At 40.0% G+C, this 14,162-nt stretch overlaps 1 protein-coding gene across 1 annotated transcript in view; it reads right to left on the reverse strand.

The window, feature by feature from the left end:
• Lama4 (laminin subunit alpha 4) overlaps positions 1–13,558 on the reverse strand; it is a 172,418-nt gene extending 158,860 nt beyond the window's left edge. The window contains exons 1-2 of the mRNA XM_023706138.1: positions 13,164–13,558; positions 12,888–12,967 (exon numbers count right to left, since the gene is read on the reverse strand). The gene's annotated coding sequence lies outside the window, so the exon portion shown is untranslated. The remainder of the gene's footprint in view (positions 1–12,887; positions 12,968–13,163) is intronic.
• Between the last annotated feature and the right edge of the window lie 604 nt (positions 13,559–14,162).

Raw genomic sequence — 14,162 nt, forward strand, 5'->3', positions numbered from 1 at the left:
TCTCTCTCTCTCTCTCTCTTTTAATGTATTTGGTGCAGGGTCTCACGACACAGCTCAGACTCACAGTGATCCTCCTGGTTTTAGTCTCCCCAGGGCTGGGATTACAGGCATGCGCCACCATGCCCAGGCTTGGCTGCTGGCTCAGCATGGCTGGGGACATGGCTGGCATGGCATGTGGTGCCAGGGATTGAACCTCGATCCCTGTACTTGCTGAAACAATCTGCTGAGTTATCTCACTGGCCCTGAGGCACATGCTTTTGGCCTGAGCACCTCTGATGAATTTCAAGATGAATGGATTCATCTTGAAATGGGTAGGCCTAGGGAAAGAGAAAGTCAAGGGTAAGGAAGATAAGCAGAGTTTGGTTTTAAATAGTTTTTCTTATTTGTTTTTGTATTTTTGCTGTTCTGGGAATTAAGTTTATGGTCTTACACATGCAAAGCAAGTGCTCTAGCATTGAGTTAAATTCTTAATCCCTTTCAAATTTTTTCATTTTGAGACAAGTTCTAAGTAAGTTGCCCAGGTTGGTCTTGAACTTGCAATCCTCTGCTTCAGCCTCAGATGGGAGTACAGGTATTTGCTGCTATGTTCAACTAAAAACACTTGTGTCATGTACACATAATATACAAGGCATAATGTACATACTTTTAAAACATTGGGATCTATTATCAAGCCACTGTGGAAGCACAATAGGCCATCCTTATAACTCAGGGAGGGAGATTTATATCATGAATCCCAGTACCTAACATTTAGGGCACTAAATGCCTGAGATGAGCACAGATCCCTTGCTCTTGTGAGTTACAGCAGGAAGGAATCTCTCTGAGCTCAATGAGAAGAGAAAGTACTAGAGATTTGAGCTGGCTTTCCCCATATGTAAAGGGGTTCCTATGGAAAGGTGACGGGGGCAGGGGGAGGCGCATGGAGAAAGCAATTTCAGGCAAATGAAGCAGCACAGTTACAAGTTAGGGAGTAGGAAAACTCCTGTTCAGGCAAAGGTCAGTTGGCAGACTAGTTGGTCACCATGTGAAGTTGATTTGAGTGAATAACGGGAGAGGATATGACTAGGTAGATATGATCTGATTGCTTTATAATTTAGTAATTGGAGAGAGGAGATCAGAGGGGATTTAAGAAGGACTCATCAGATAATGATGTGGAAGACACACTGGTGTAGAGAGAGACTGGAAGCTGGGGGGGTGGTCTGGGGATGGCTGCAATAAAATTCTGGGCCTCAGATGATAAGGACAGAATAATACATATGAATAGTCACTGTGTCTTTGAACAGAACTTCCCATGTCTGGATTAATTCAGATAAGACACAGACATCTCAATTTCCTTGAAAGAAGTTAATTTTAGGGTAAATGAAACCATTCAATGGAAGGATATGGCAAGAAATAAAAGTGTTTGATAATTGTTTCCCAATCAATATACTCTGTTAAGAGTTTACCAAGCTGCAACAAACTGAGTGCTGGCGAGATAACTCAGCAGACTAAGTGCTTATTTAGGCAAACATAGGGACTGGGGTTGGATCCCAGGCAACACATACCACGCTGGCCCCATTCCTGGGTGTGCTGAGCCAGCCACTGAGACCAGTGGTAGTCGAGGCTCACACCTGTAATGCCAGTGCTGGGGAGGCTGAAAACAGGAGGATTACTATGAGTCTGAGCTATGTAGTGAGACCTTGTACCAAATACATTTAAAAAAAGAAATTGATTTCTCAGCCAGAGGAAAGTTTTCTCTGGCTGTGTCTTTTAGGAAACAGCATAGTAATTTCATCTATTGAAGAGTTCATTCTTTGCTAAAGTTCATTGATTCCTGGCCACAGGTCTGTTTTGAGTATTTTGATTACTTATAAACAATACAATAATAGTTTTGTCTTTTTTTCTCTCTTACTTTTGCTTTCTTTTGTCTTCTTTTGTTTTCCCACAAGATCAATACTGATTTTACTTCTCTCTCTCTCTCTCTCTCTCTCTCTCTCTCTCTCTCTCTCTCTCTCTCTCTGTATTTTAGGGAAGGGTTTACAGGGTTTTCAGAGTCTCACTACTAGATTGGATTTGTAGTGATCAGACTGTTTACAGCCTCCCAAGAGCTGGGAATATAGGCACACCCCACCATGCCCAGTCTAAATTGCCATCTCAGCATGCCCTGGGGGCGGGCAGGGCCAGCACGGCAGGCCCTGGGATTGAAGCCCTGGCTCCTGCGCCTGCTTGCAGGTGTTTTAATGCGCTGAGCTGTTTGCCTGGCCCCAGTTACTTTTATTTCAAGCTTAATGCATATTTTTTAATTTAATGAAAAGATAATATCATTTAATCAGCTCCTGAGGCCATTTTTAAAAATAATTAAAAATAACATATATGAATAAATGAATAATTATGACGTTATTTGGAGTTGTAGTTCATGCAGTTTCTTGCTAGTAAAGCAGCTTGTGGAACACAGGTTTTCATCTTCAAATGTGACCAAGTTTCTCTGTTGCAGGCTAGACTTGTTTTAACACTGATTTGGCTGTGATCCTGATGACGTGTTGGGAACTTCACAGAGCACATAGAGGAGCACTGTTGGTGATGATTTTTATTTTTCTTGAATTAATCCCACTTTCTACACATGGTATCTAGTGTCTCACCGCTGTAGTGCAGGTCATTTTGATTAGGTATCAAGTAACCATTGAAATCTCAACCTGATCCACACTGGAAGAGGTCCATATAAGGAGAGATTGTCGGGCTCTTCTGCAAAGAGAAGTGCTTGTTCTTAGCGGAAAGCTCCCAAAGGTAGATGGCCATCTGGTATGAGGAAGAGGGACTTCACTGCCCTTGGAGTTAGCGGCAGTTCCAAGGGAAATCACCTTTAGGAGAAATAGCCTACGGAAGGCAGAGTGGAATGGGAGGAAGAAAACAGGCCCTGGAAGTTCTTTGGCTGCAGAATCTGAACTTGCACTTATTGTTAAATGAGTTAGGCATTTTTGTTCCTGACGACATGAAGGCTACCAACAAATACAAGAACAGTAAGAATTTAAGAAATGTGAAGTGGAAAGACTGTATAATGTGTCAATCCATGAGAAATTGGAAGAAACAGTCTGCGAAATAGTGACACTAGTTGCCTGGTGGACAACAATATATAGAAAAAATTGGTCTCCATAAGTTTGTCAGTCTGTGGACAGTTACTAAAAAAGAAACTAGATGTAGTTGTAAAAAGTCCAGTTTATGGGTCAGATAGTCTGTGTTTATAGCTCTTAATTCTTCTATTTATCAGCTATGTGATTTGGGGAGTTGTTTATTCTTAAAGCTTCATCTATTACATGTTTAGTAAAGTCTTTAGATTTTTACAAAAGTTGGATATGGATTAAATTTTCCAAAAAGTGAAGTGTGCCTATCTCATATGGTTTTCATGAGAATTAAAAAAAGCTATACAGATAAATTGGCAGAATAATGCCTGGCACACAATAAATGTTCAGTAATTTTAGATGCAATTATTCTTCCTGATAATATTAATACCTCATGTGTTTCCAGCAAGATTGGAAGACAGAGTAGTTGTTTTAAAAATTTAATAAGATTTTTTTTCTGTAGTATAACAGGAAGTATTTTTCAATTTTTATAGTCACTTTAATGTTTAGAATCTGTAACTTAAAAATTATAAAGGTTTTATGTAATGTTTATTAAATGTTTATTAAATTTTATGTAATGTTTATTAAAATTTATTTAATGTTTATTAACATTTCTCAGTAAGGCTGACAATCAAGCTATCAAATGGGTATGGTCTCATGAGGGACCGAGATCGCACCAAACCCTTGCTTTGAGGTTCAGTTTTAATTCTTAGCACTAGCCGAGTGATTCATAAATCTAATTGCTCTGCTTTAATTACTTGATTCTTTCAGTCTAAAGTGATTTTATTCTGAATCTTGTTTTTAATTGACTCAGTTATTTATTGAATTTCCATTTGTGGACATAGTAACACTGCATAGGAATAAGTGCCGAGAAGCAAACAGACTTTTACAGGGTGTGGGACATATTATAGGGGACTGTTTCCTGCGTGGTATTTGCAGGCACTCAGATTTGGACTTTAATTCACAAAAGGTTATTAGAATTATGGTACTTGACATTGGTTCGAAGTTTATTTTTATCATCTTGAGTATGCAGAATCCCAAATAACTTTCCTGACAGCTCTTTGAGGTGAACATAATCTTCTGACTTGAATCTGAGAGAGACAAAATCTTTAGGGAGCAGAAGGACATGACCTAGTGGCTGATATTCAAGTCTCTGCCTGCTGCGATTTCTTCTTTCTTCAGGCTCCTGAAGCCATCAACCTTTGATATTTTTAACTTTACAACCCAAACTAAGTAACCATGGAGCAACAAGGATACAGAGGGCAGTGTTTAGGATTCCTGGTCATCAGATTGCTAAACAATCCATGTATCATCATTCTTAAACAATTTTTTATGAGTAAACAAAAATTCCAAGGACAAGAAGTTGATGCTGAGATAGGAGGGGACAGGAACCTATAAGTGGAAGGCAGCACATTTCTTCTACGAATAACTGAATAAATATGAAAGCTTGTTTATATTTTTATCTTTATCAACTAGGGCACTTGAGAAAAAAATTAAGGGTAGACTTGCCATGACTCAATCTTATAGGGAAGGGGTCTTTTAGGTGACCATGGTCCTGTACCTAAAACATTGAAATAAGGGGTTTCTTTTAGTCACCTACTAAAAATGGGCCTGTGGTTTTTGTGTGCTTACTTCAGCTGAAAAGCCCTTTTCTTTTGGGCATCATAAGGATTAAATCCAGGATCTCTGCACTGAACTACAGTTACATTCCCAGCCCCCCTTATGAAAATTGGTGATTTTGAGATGGTTTTGCTAAATTGCTATGTTTCCCAGGTGGGGCTAGAATTTGGGATTTCCTTGGGATTTCAGGCATGCACCACCACACCTGGCTTCTAGTGTGAGCTTTAACTTGGTGTTAGGGTGTGTAGTGAGTGGCTCCACAGAGTTGGGACAGAGTGTACAGGCTGGGGGTTGAAAGCCTGGCATTCTCATCCCAGAGCTGCCTTTCCCTAATCCCTAGTTATGGCTTTGTATTACTCTCTCGAGCACCCTTACCTTCTCCTTCCTCCTTTCTAAATGACTTGAGACAAAACAAGCCTGGGGTCTCATCAGCTTTCAAGCTATGATCTAGGAAAGGACCTATCCATCGATATTGTCTATTCTGCCCATCCAGGAGCAGATGGATCACGTAGAAAACAATACACAGACCACTATTTCATTCCCCACTGGAATAATGAAGCCTAGGGTCTGGTAATTTGTGCAGGAGACTATATTTTAGTTGACTGAGAAAAGCCTGGGGACCGTGTATGCAGCAAATCAAATTTAACAAAGGGAAGAAAAATATGCGTTATGGCTTTAAAGTCTGCCAGGTTCAGAGCTGTAGGTCAGAAAGGAAATAACACTGCATGAGACCACAAAAGGAAAAGAATTTTCAAATGTTTCCTGTCCCTGTTTCACCTCTCTGTTCCACAGCCTTTTACTGGCCTGATGACACATGGATCCTAGAACAATAGGCCATCAAATCATGTGGTGTGGGAGATGGGAAAAGACCAGACAAACTACACAGGACACTGTGATAGGCAGCGGTGGCCCCACTGCCAGAGTAGAGTGTTTCTGCTGCCTAGTTTATCTGCAAAGCTACTTACAGAATATGAATTACAATATTCTGTGAATCTGAATCCTATATCTTTCACTTGGCTCACATTTCTTAACTGCAAGTCATCTTATCCTTGCTATTTTGCAAGTCTGAATGTACAAATGGTAAAATGCTAAATGAGAACAAAACACATGTGAGGTCCCCAGGCCCAAGGCCTCTGTAGTCCTAAGTCTGTTGGGACTGTGTAGATCAAAAGCACCCATTTTGACACAGCATGCAGAGGACCGGGGAGGGTCAGTATATGCATAATTCTAGATGCAGAGTTCTAGTTTACTCACAGATTTTGTGCAGTCTACTACTTACTAACTAGAACTCAATCTTTCATAGAAAATGATCTTAATTTACCTTAAAATCAGCTATGAAATGCAGACCATTAAGGAATTTCAAGTAGCACATATGGCCAAAGTCTGACACAAACAAACTCTTCTAGTCTCTGTGTGACACAATCATGAGGACAAATCATAGAAAAAAAGAAATATATATATATATATATATATATATATATATATATATATATATATATCAAAGCCAGGAGCTTTAAAACACAAAACAGTCACACCCGGATCAGAAGAACATTGTCTATGCCTTCTGTCTCCCCAACCCCACCCCTTTTAATAACTTAGACAGCTGCCTCTGATCCTTTCTTGGAATGGTGGACAATCCCACGTGCTGCACTTCACCTACCACCGCGGCTTTCCACTAGTGCAGTGCGGCTGGGTGTTAGCCGCCTCGTGGAAAAGCCAACCTGGGCAGAAGGCACGAGACCAAAAGGAGGTCTGACAGGACTCTGCAATGAGACTGACCTAGGGAGTGAGACTGTGTTCTAGAAACAATTTCCAGCATATGAGCTCTGGTCAGCCACTGTCTTTATGGAGGAATGGGTGGCTAGCTAAGCCTGTTCAAAGTGGCGGGTCAGAATCCATTCCAAGGGAAACAGCAGACATTTTGAATTCTTGTTTTAGTGTATCAGCGAGTACTGGGTTTATAATTGGAACAACACCTTTATTCAGTTACCAACTTGTGAAATTAGGCAGCCATGATTCTTTGCGAGAAAGTGGAGCAATCCAATGGGTGCTTATCTGCATCCGTCAGTCAGGGTAGGGCGAATCAGTTTAATCACCAATGTGCGGGCTGGCGAGATGGCTCAGTGGTCTAAAGCATCTACTTAGAACAAGCTTAGCTAAAGCACAGGGACCGCGGTTCAATCCCCCAGCACCACATGCCAGCCAGCCCCGCCCCCTGGTGGGCTGAGCTGGCCACACACACACACACACACACACACACACACACACACATAAATAAATAAATAAAATTAATCACCAATGTGCGAGCCAGCCCCTCATTTTGTAGCTATTTTCCTACACTGAATTTTTCTCATTAACCAAGATGTCCAGCTTTTCATTCTATTATCTTTTGGTATAAAATGATTTTTACCTCAGAGGACCCATTACTGTGTCCCCTCCATTTCTTGTCCATTCTCCTCCCACGTTACGTCACTTCTGCTCCCGAATGTCTCAGACTACTATGGGTTTGATATACTACAGTTGCTTGGTTTTAATCTTACCATGGTTCTCACAAATGCCTGTAATGGATTTATCCATCTGTGTTGAATTGTTTTTACATGGTTTTAGATGCTATTGTCCTGCACAGTTGCTTTGTGCAGGACAAGAATGCCAACTTTGTTTTTTTGCCAAGTTCTTTAACATTACCATGTGCAAAGTGAGTTGCTGGATGGAATGGTTTCCCGGGCTCTCCAGCTGTACAAGTGAGTCCATATTTTGGACCTTCTTGGAATTCCTCAGATGCCATTCCTTCTCCACTGTCCATGTTCTCATAGGTAACATTGCTTCTGCTTTATTGAGATACATGCTTGGTCTCCTTGTTTTGTTTTTTATTTTGGTGGTATCAGGGATTGAAGTCAGCACCTTGTGCTTGCTGGGCAAGCACTTATTCCACTGAGTTAAATCCCCAGCCATGGTCCCCTTGTTTTTCCTCCGATCTGAAACCTCTCATTCACTACAGTCTTGCTGGCAGAGGGAGCCTGTCCCTTGCTCAAGCTCATTTACTCAATCGTACTCTCTTCTTCTGTCGTAATAGATTTTTATCTTTAATTAGAATATTAAAACTATAAAAATTCAAACTTCTTAAAATTTGGTGAGACAGAAATAATTATAATAAAGTGAATGTATTTACTTCTCTTCTAAGTCCCATCCAGTCTTGCTCTCCAAAGAGAATTTGCTAGGTATTCTTCAATGGTAAATGAATAAATACTATAAATTTATGTTATAAACATATAATACAAATATATTTGCCATATATTTACATAACAAATATGGCTCATTTTATGCATGCTATTCTGCAACTTGTTCTGGAAACTCAACATCTCGTTCAATAAATAGTTCTCGTATCTCATTGATTTCCAGGTTAACAGATTGCACTAATGCAGTGTTTAACAAATCAGCATTTTGCAGTATAATGGTTGGAAGAAAGTTTAAAAGGATGGAATACTTCTTAGAGCTTTGCACTGAGAATCCTTCCAAGTGAAAGTTCTACATAGTCTTTACTTATTAGACTCAATAATACTTTTCTTTACACAGGAAGCTGAGGTTTCTCAAACAGTAAAGAAATACATTTTAGAAAGTATACGTGTTAGAAAAGATGTCACTCTTAAAAGCATTTGATGTGTCACTTAACTGAATTCACTCAGAAGTGAACAGTAAGAGAGGAACAGTTCTGGTGACAGTCACGCAGAAAGAATGGTCAGCTTGCCTGATGCTATCTCTGATTCCAAAAGGTGCATATTTGTGCAGTTTAGTGAAGTAAGTTTCATGACTGATGGGAACATCATCAGAGATCCACAAGCATTGCAAAAATGCGCTAAAACAATTTCACCCTCAGTATCACTGCAGCTCAAAATTCTTTTAAGTCACCATCAGCCATCTCACTTTGGCTCTAATTTGGGCCTGCCTGGGTTAGACTAGAGGTACCGTCTAAGTGCTATCTGTTAATTTCCATTAGAAGCTACTATATCTTTATTCCACCAAGTAAAAAAAAAAACTATGACCCAAGATGACATCAGCACACTGACAAATTTGGCTTCTCTATAAAACTAACTACAAACGAATTTAGAGGAATCGATATAGTATAGCTTCCTTTAATCTTAGGACCAATTTTACTTTTACCTTCACTAGCCTGCATGCAGCTCTGAACTTGGCCCTAGGAACAATTTTTGCTGGTACTACAGCATTATTCTATGCTTCTTTTCATTCAAAGAATATTTCTGAATGTAATAAGGTCAAAACGTATGCAAAGTTAATATTGCATTTAGATGTATTTCTCTAAAAGATAAAAAGACACACATTTTGTGCAACAACTGTAATATATTTAATTGAAAGTGCCACATTTCTAGAAATAACGTGACAATTCTTGCTGTATTAGAAGTAACTTTCAAGGAAGACAATAGTATCAGTTAGAACTTAGAAAACTAAAAACTTCTACTCCCACTCACAGAGACAAAAGGAAACTCAGGTTCTCCTATAAAAATGGGGCCAGAAGGTCAAGCTCTAAACACTGGTATGGCGTGTGAGAGCTGCAGCTCTGTATTCTGAGCTCGTGGTTCATCTTTCCTCTAAATTGCTCTATTATTAGGCTGGGGGTAAAATAGCTACAGCAGCTCCAGGTCTCACAGTCAGGCTGGAATTATCGAGACCAGGCGAAGGATCTGCCCCTCAGCAGATGCCCCTCAGATTTCAATGCCCATATCACACCACACACTCATTTCTTACCAACTACCAGCAATAGATCCCTTAAACTTGTAGATAGCAAGAGCATAGGCAAAAGGCCATAAATGACAAGACACTGCAGTAGATTTATGACTTAGATTAATTAAGCTCAGCTGTAGAGGAGGGGATTAGGTTACTATCTTCTGAATCATTTGAACTAATTTGCACTGCGCTAGCAAAAAAGGAGAGGAAATGGATATTCAATGCACCAGTTGTCTAAGATGAAGTCACAGACCACCCAAATCTTTAGGCTTCAAGAAACTACATTTATTTAGCTCATGATTTTGGGGTCAGCAATTTAGATTGGGCCATCTGAATGGTACTTTGAATTATTATGTTCCTCACATGTGCTGAGATCGTACGTGGGCCGACTAGTGGCTCTATTTTGGGAGGATGCTAGCTAGTTATTGATGGAGGCAGGTTTTTCTCCCTGGAAGGTCTAGCACTCTCCAGCAGGCTAGTCTGGGTGTTTTCATTTGAGGTAGCTGAGTCCAAAGAGCAAGAGATGGAGCTGCAATGTGTAGGAGCAAGAACAGCCTCTGGAGAAGCAGTTTGTGCCTGCCCCGCTGCTCAAAGCATGATTCATGGCTACACAAGACACAGAAGGCAGAAAATGTCTCGCATTTCTTGGAAGTGGATATTTGCCATCATCTGCTTTGTCAAATTTAGTCAGAATTTATTAGAAGAATAAGTATATTATCCCTTCTGTCTTTTTTTCAGTTTATCCACTTCTGTACACCACTGTTTTTAAATAGCAGACTAATCAAAAGATAAAAGATTTTTAGATATTCATTCAGTGTTTGGGATTTTTTTTCTCTTCAACTGCAGTATATCTGGCTTCTGACCAAGTATGATATTATTGTAGGGGATGGAATGTTTGTTAGGAAAGTTCAAATTCTTAGCCTTTTTGCCTAAGGGAAGTTTCAGAAACCAGGAACTCTCAGAGGTTTCCAAGTATAGGTCAACATGTTCCAAGGTAATCTTAATTCATTAGGATAATGCTTTATGGTGTTTAAGCCTGTCAGCAGAAGATTAAGGTGCTTAGTAATGGTCCTGTCTTTCTGTGCCTGTGGAGAGTGGTTGCTTCATTGTAGCTGTGTAAGTTCAGAGAATGGAAAGGATGATTTCCTCCTTCAGTCCTTTAGCAATCAAGTATCAAAACTGAACAGACTCTAAACTGTGGTCTAAATTCTTCACTGAACCATAGTTATATTTGGAATGTGGCCTACTAGTAAATAAACCATCTCACTCAAAGCACAACTGAGAACCAGGAAACCAGCAAGAGCAGCCTTTGACCCTTAAAAGTTACATTAGGAATCCATGAAGTTCACTTTACTTGGAAGAGAGCCTCTTCAGATTAACTTCCTGAGCCCATTTTCTGTTTCATCACGCATGATTATGCTTGGCCCAGGTAGCAGTTCTAATTCTATAGTAGATCAGAAAAGTATTTCAAAGGGGAAATGGGCACAGTTCTTTTTTTTTAAATTTTCATTTTTTAAAATGTATTTGATACAGGGTCTCACTATGCAGCTCAGACTCATAGTCATCCTCCTGTTTTTAGCCTCCCCAGTGTTGGGATTACAGGCATGCGCCACCGCACCCTGGTCTCCGTGGCTTAGTGTGCCCGAGGGCAGCCCCACATGGCATATGTTGCCAGGGACAGAAACACAGTCCCTGCACTTGCATAAGCAGGTGCTCATTCTGCTGACTAACTCGCCAGCCCTCAAAGGGGAAAATGGGCACAATTATAGGAGAAAGTGAAGTGGCACCTAATGATTTGACAGGAAAGATAAAAGACAAACAACTAAATTGAGGGATTAAAAAGTATACATTTGCATCCTTTCTTTAAAATGAAAGCATCTCAATTTTACTGTCAAGGAGGAGGATAATTTTTGCTCATAAAGTAACCATGTATGTCTGTAAAGCAGAGTAAGCACTCAATATCATACAATTGACTGCCCTCTTCACGTACCAGGATTAAGCTAGAGACCTTATTGTCTAGAGACCTTATTGTCCTCCATATCACAACTCCAGTTTAAAGATTTGCCAAAACAAGTTGGAAAAACTTTGAATTTGGACATTCATAAAGATAAAATAATTTACTGAGAATAATAAAGCATCATTCTATGGAAAAGACTTTAAATACTTTATTGAGTGACTTACATGTTCATAAAATACGAACCACAAAATACAAATCTCTTCCATCATAATTCTAATACTAGCTTTGGGCCCTTCCACCAGAATTAGTAAAGCTCTTCGTGACCTGGGACTCAGGGCTCATCTCACACTTTCTCTTGGATATCACATGTCTCTAGAGGAGCTACTTCCTTGTAGGGTAGAGCTTGAGTCTAAATGAGGAACCACATTTGCCTGAGAATAATCAACATTATATTGTGAAGTTTGTCCTACGTACTAGCTATTCCAATATTCTCAGGGGACAATCCTGCTCTTGCCCAACAACATATGCAAATGTTGTGTTGCTCAAGACAAGGAAAACACAGATCCAGCTCAGATGGCCCACCAGCGAGAGATGGTGAAAAACTGTAACGTTTAGGCATTAAAGAGTATGATTATAGATAAATAAATCGATTAATTTTAACTATATAGTATTAAACTAAAACACGAACCTTTAAAATGCTATGTACAGTATTGTCTTAGTTTTCTGTAGTTAAGAACAAGTACGCTAAAATTATAATTTAGAATAAGTATAAATATAAAAAGACAATTTTAAAACAGAAAGCAGGACAAGGAAGTGATTAATATTTGATTCAGGGTGATGTTACTTTTGGATGGTGGGGTAATTGGGGAATAAGGTGGGATTGTGTGGGTAAATGTGGGTTTTCCAAAGTTGCAATTCTTTTAAGTTGTGGATAGTGTGATAAGTACCTAAATTATTATTATTAATTATTATTTATTTATTTTTGTGGCTGGTTCAATCCACCCTGGGGATGGGGCTAGAATGGCATGTGGTGGACGCAAACCACAGTCCATGAGCACTTGCCTAAACTTGTCTAAGAAGGCATTTTAGACCACTGAGCTATCTCACTGGCCCCCTAATAAATTTTTATCATATGCAATTAAAAAGCTATCTAGGTAAGTCAAAGTAGGACATATATGTGTGCCAGTAATGAATGTGCTATCAAATGGGATTAATCCAGTGCTTTGTATGTGAAGGTCAGTGAACAGTCTTGAAAGAAACTTTGGTAAGTTAGCAGCTGGGGTCCATATGGTTTGATTTGTAAGACATCTATTTTCTTATCCTCTGATAAAGAACTAAGGTAGGCATACAAGTGTGACTTGCTAGAGAAAGTGAGAAGAAAAGGATGTGGTTGTGTGAAGCAGAATTTTCACATTCCTCCTCAAATCTGAGCTTTGCAGAAGGTTGGCTGTCTGAGCCCAGAGGCTGACTCCACTTACCCCACTGCAGAGCTGATGTCCACCGGCATTTGCTGTGGCCCCACGTCAGCCCATTTCAATGGACGTTGTACATCATCTCTCTGAATTATGTTGGAGACCAAGAATGAGTAAGAGTAGATTTAATTGACACCTGTCTTGCCAGTTAATCCTTAAAGATTTAGAAAAAAATCTTTACAAAATCATTGTAGACTAATTTTCAAAATTGGTATATCAAAGAAGCATACAAAATAGAAATTTTGCAGAATCCATGGCAGGAAGGGTTAGTGGTGTTTTTACCTCACTTCATAGTTGGTTAGCTAAGCGATGGCAGCCACGGCTTCGCTCTCCATGTCTGAGCACAAGTGCCCCTGCTGAAATGAAAAGGGAAGGGACTTTCGGGTAGAGATAATTAGGACACATAATCAAGGTGTCCTGAAAAGAGAGGTGGCCTTCCTTTTCTTTTGCATGTCGTGCTGCCAACCCATTTGGGAGGCCTTCAGAATGCAGCCTTGCCACTCCAGTGAGGTCCAGCCCTCGGCCAGGCAGCTGGCTTTCTTAGGCAGCATATTTGACTTGCAGTATTTGGAGTGAAAGTTGCATCTTTTCCTTTCTCCACCCAGATGAAGTCATTTCCTTTTGCTATGCTGCAGCTTAATTCCTATGGAAGAGAGGAGCTCGGGCTGGGAGGGGAAGAGAGGGAAGGCCACGAGGAGCAGCCAGCTTATAAATACCCTGGGGTGTAATACTTCAGCAGGGAGGAAAGCTCACACCGGGTGAAGGGTCGGGGTGCACGCAGGCCTGAACTTGCCATGCTTGTGTGGCTCAATGGCCTCAGTGTCCTCAATGTCCTCAATGTCATTGCCAAGACTCAAGCTAGAAGCACATCAGGCCAGGCCTGAAAGGAGCCCATGTTAATGAACTACTTTCACTGGTTCTTTTTAAAATCATTGAAGCCTTACCGTATCAAAATCTTGGGAATCAAAGAGTAATTTTAAAAGTCATATTAAATCACAGGATGGAGAAAGGACTTCCTAATGCTCATAAACTTGCAAAAATGGAAAATGGAAAGCTTTGCTTTTTATTTACAACATATGAAATTTGAAAATAACACAAAGACCACTTCTAAGTTCTCTCTTTACCCTAAAATGGCATTGCAATCTAGAGAATGAATATTTGCAGCTACGTAGGCTGTCATCACTTAATAAATAAAGCATTTCCATGATGGGAGGCTTCTTCACATCACATCCAGTATTCTTGGCTATCAGTTGATGGGAGGGAAAGCAAGCCACTTTTAAA

The sequence above is a fragment of the Octodon degus genome, unplaced genomic scaffold (genome assembly GCF_000260255.1).
Source record: "Octodon degus isolate 3935 unplaced genomic scaffold, OctDeg1.0 scaffold00241, whole genome shotgun sequence".
In the NCBI taxonomy this organism is placed as follows: domain Eukaryota; kingdom Metazoa; phylum Chordata; class Mammalia; order Rodentia; family Octodontidae; genus Octodon; species Octodon degus.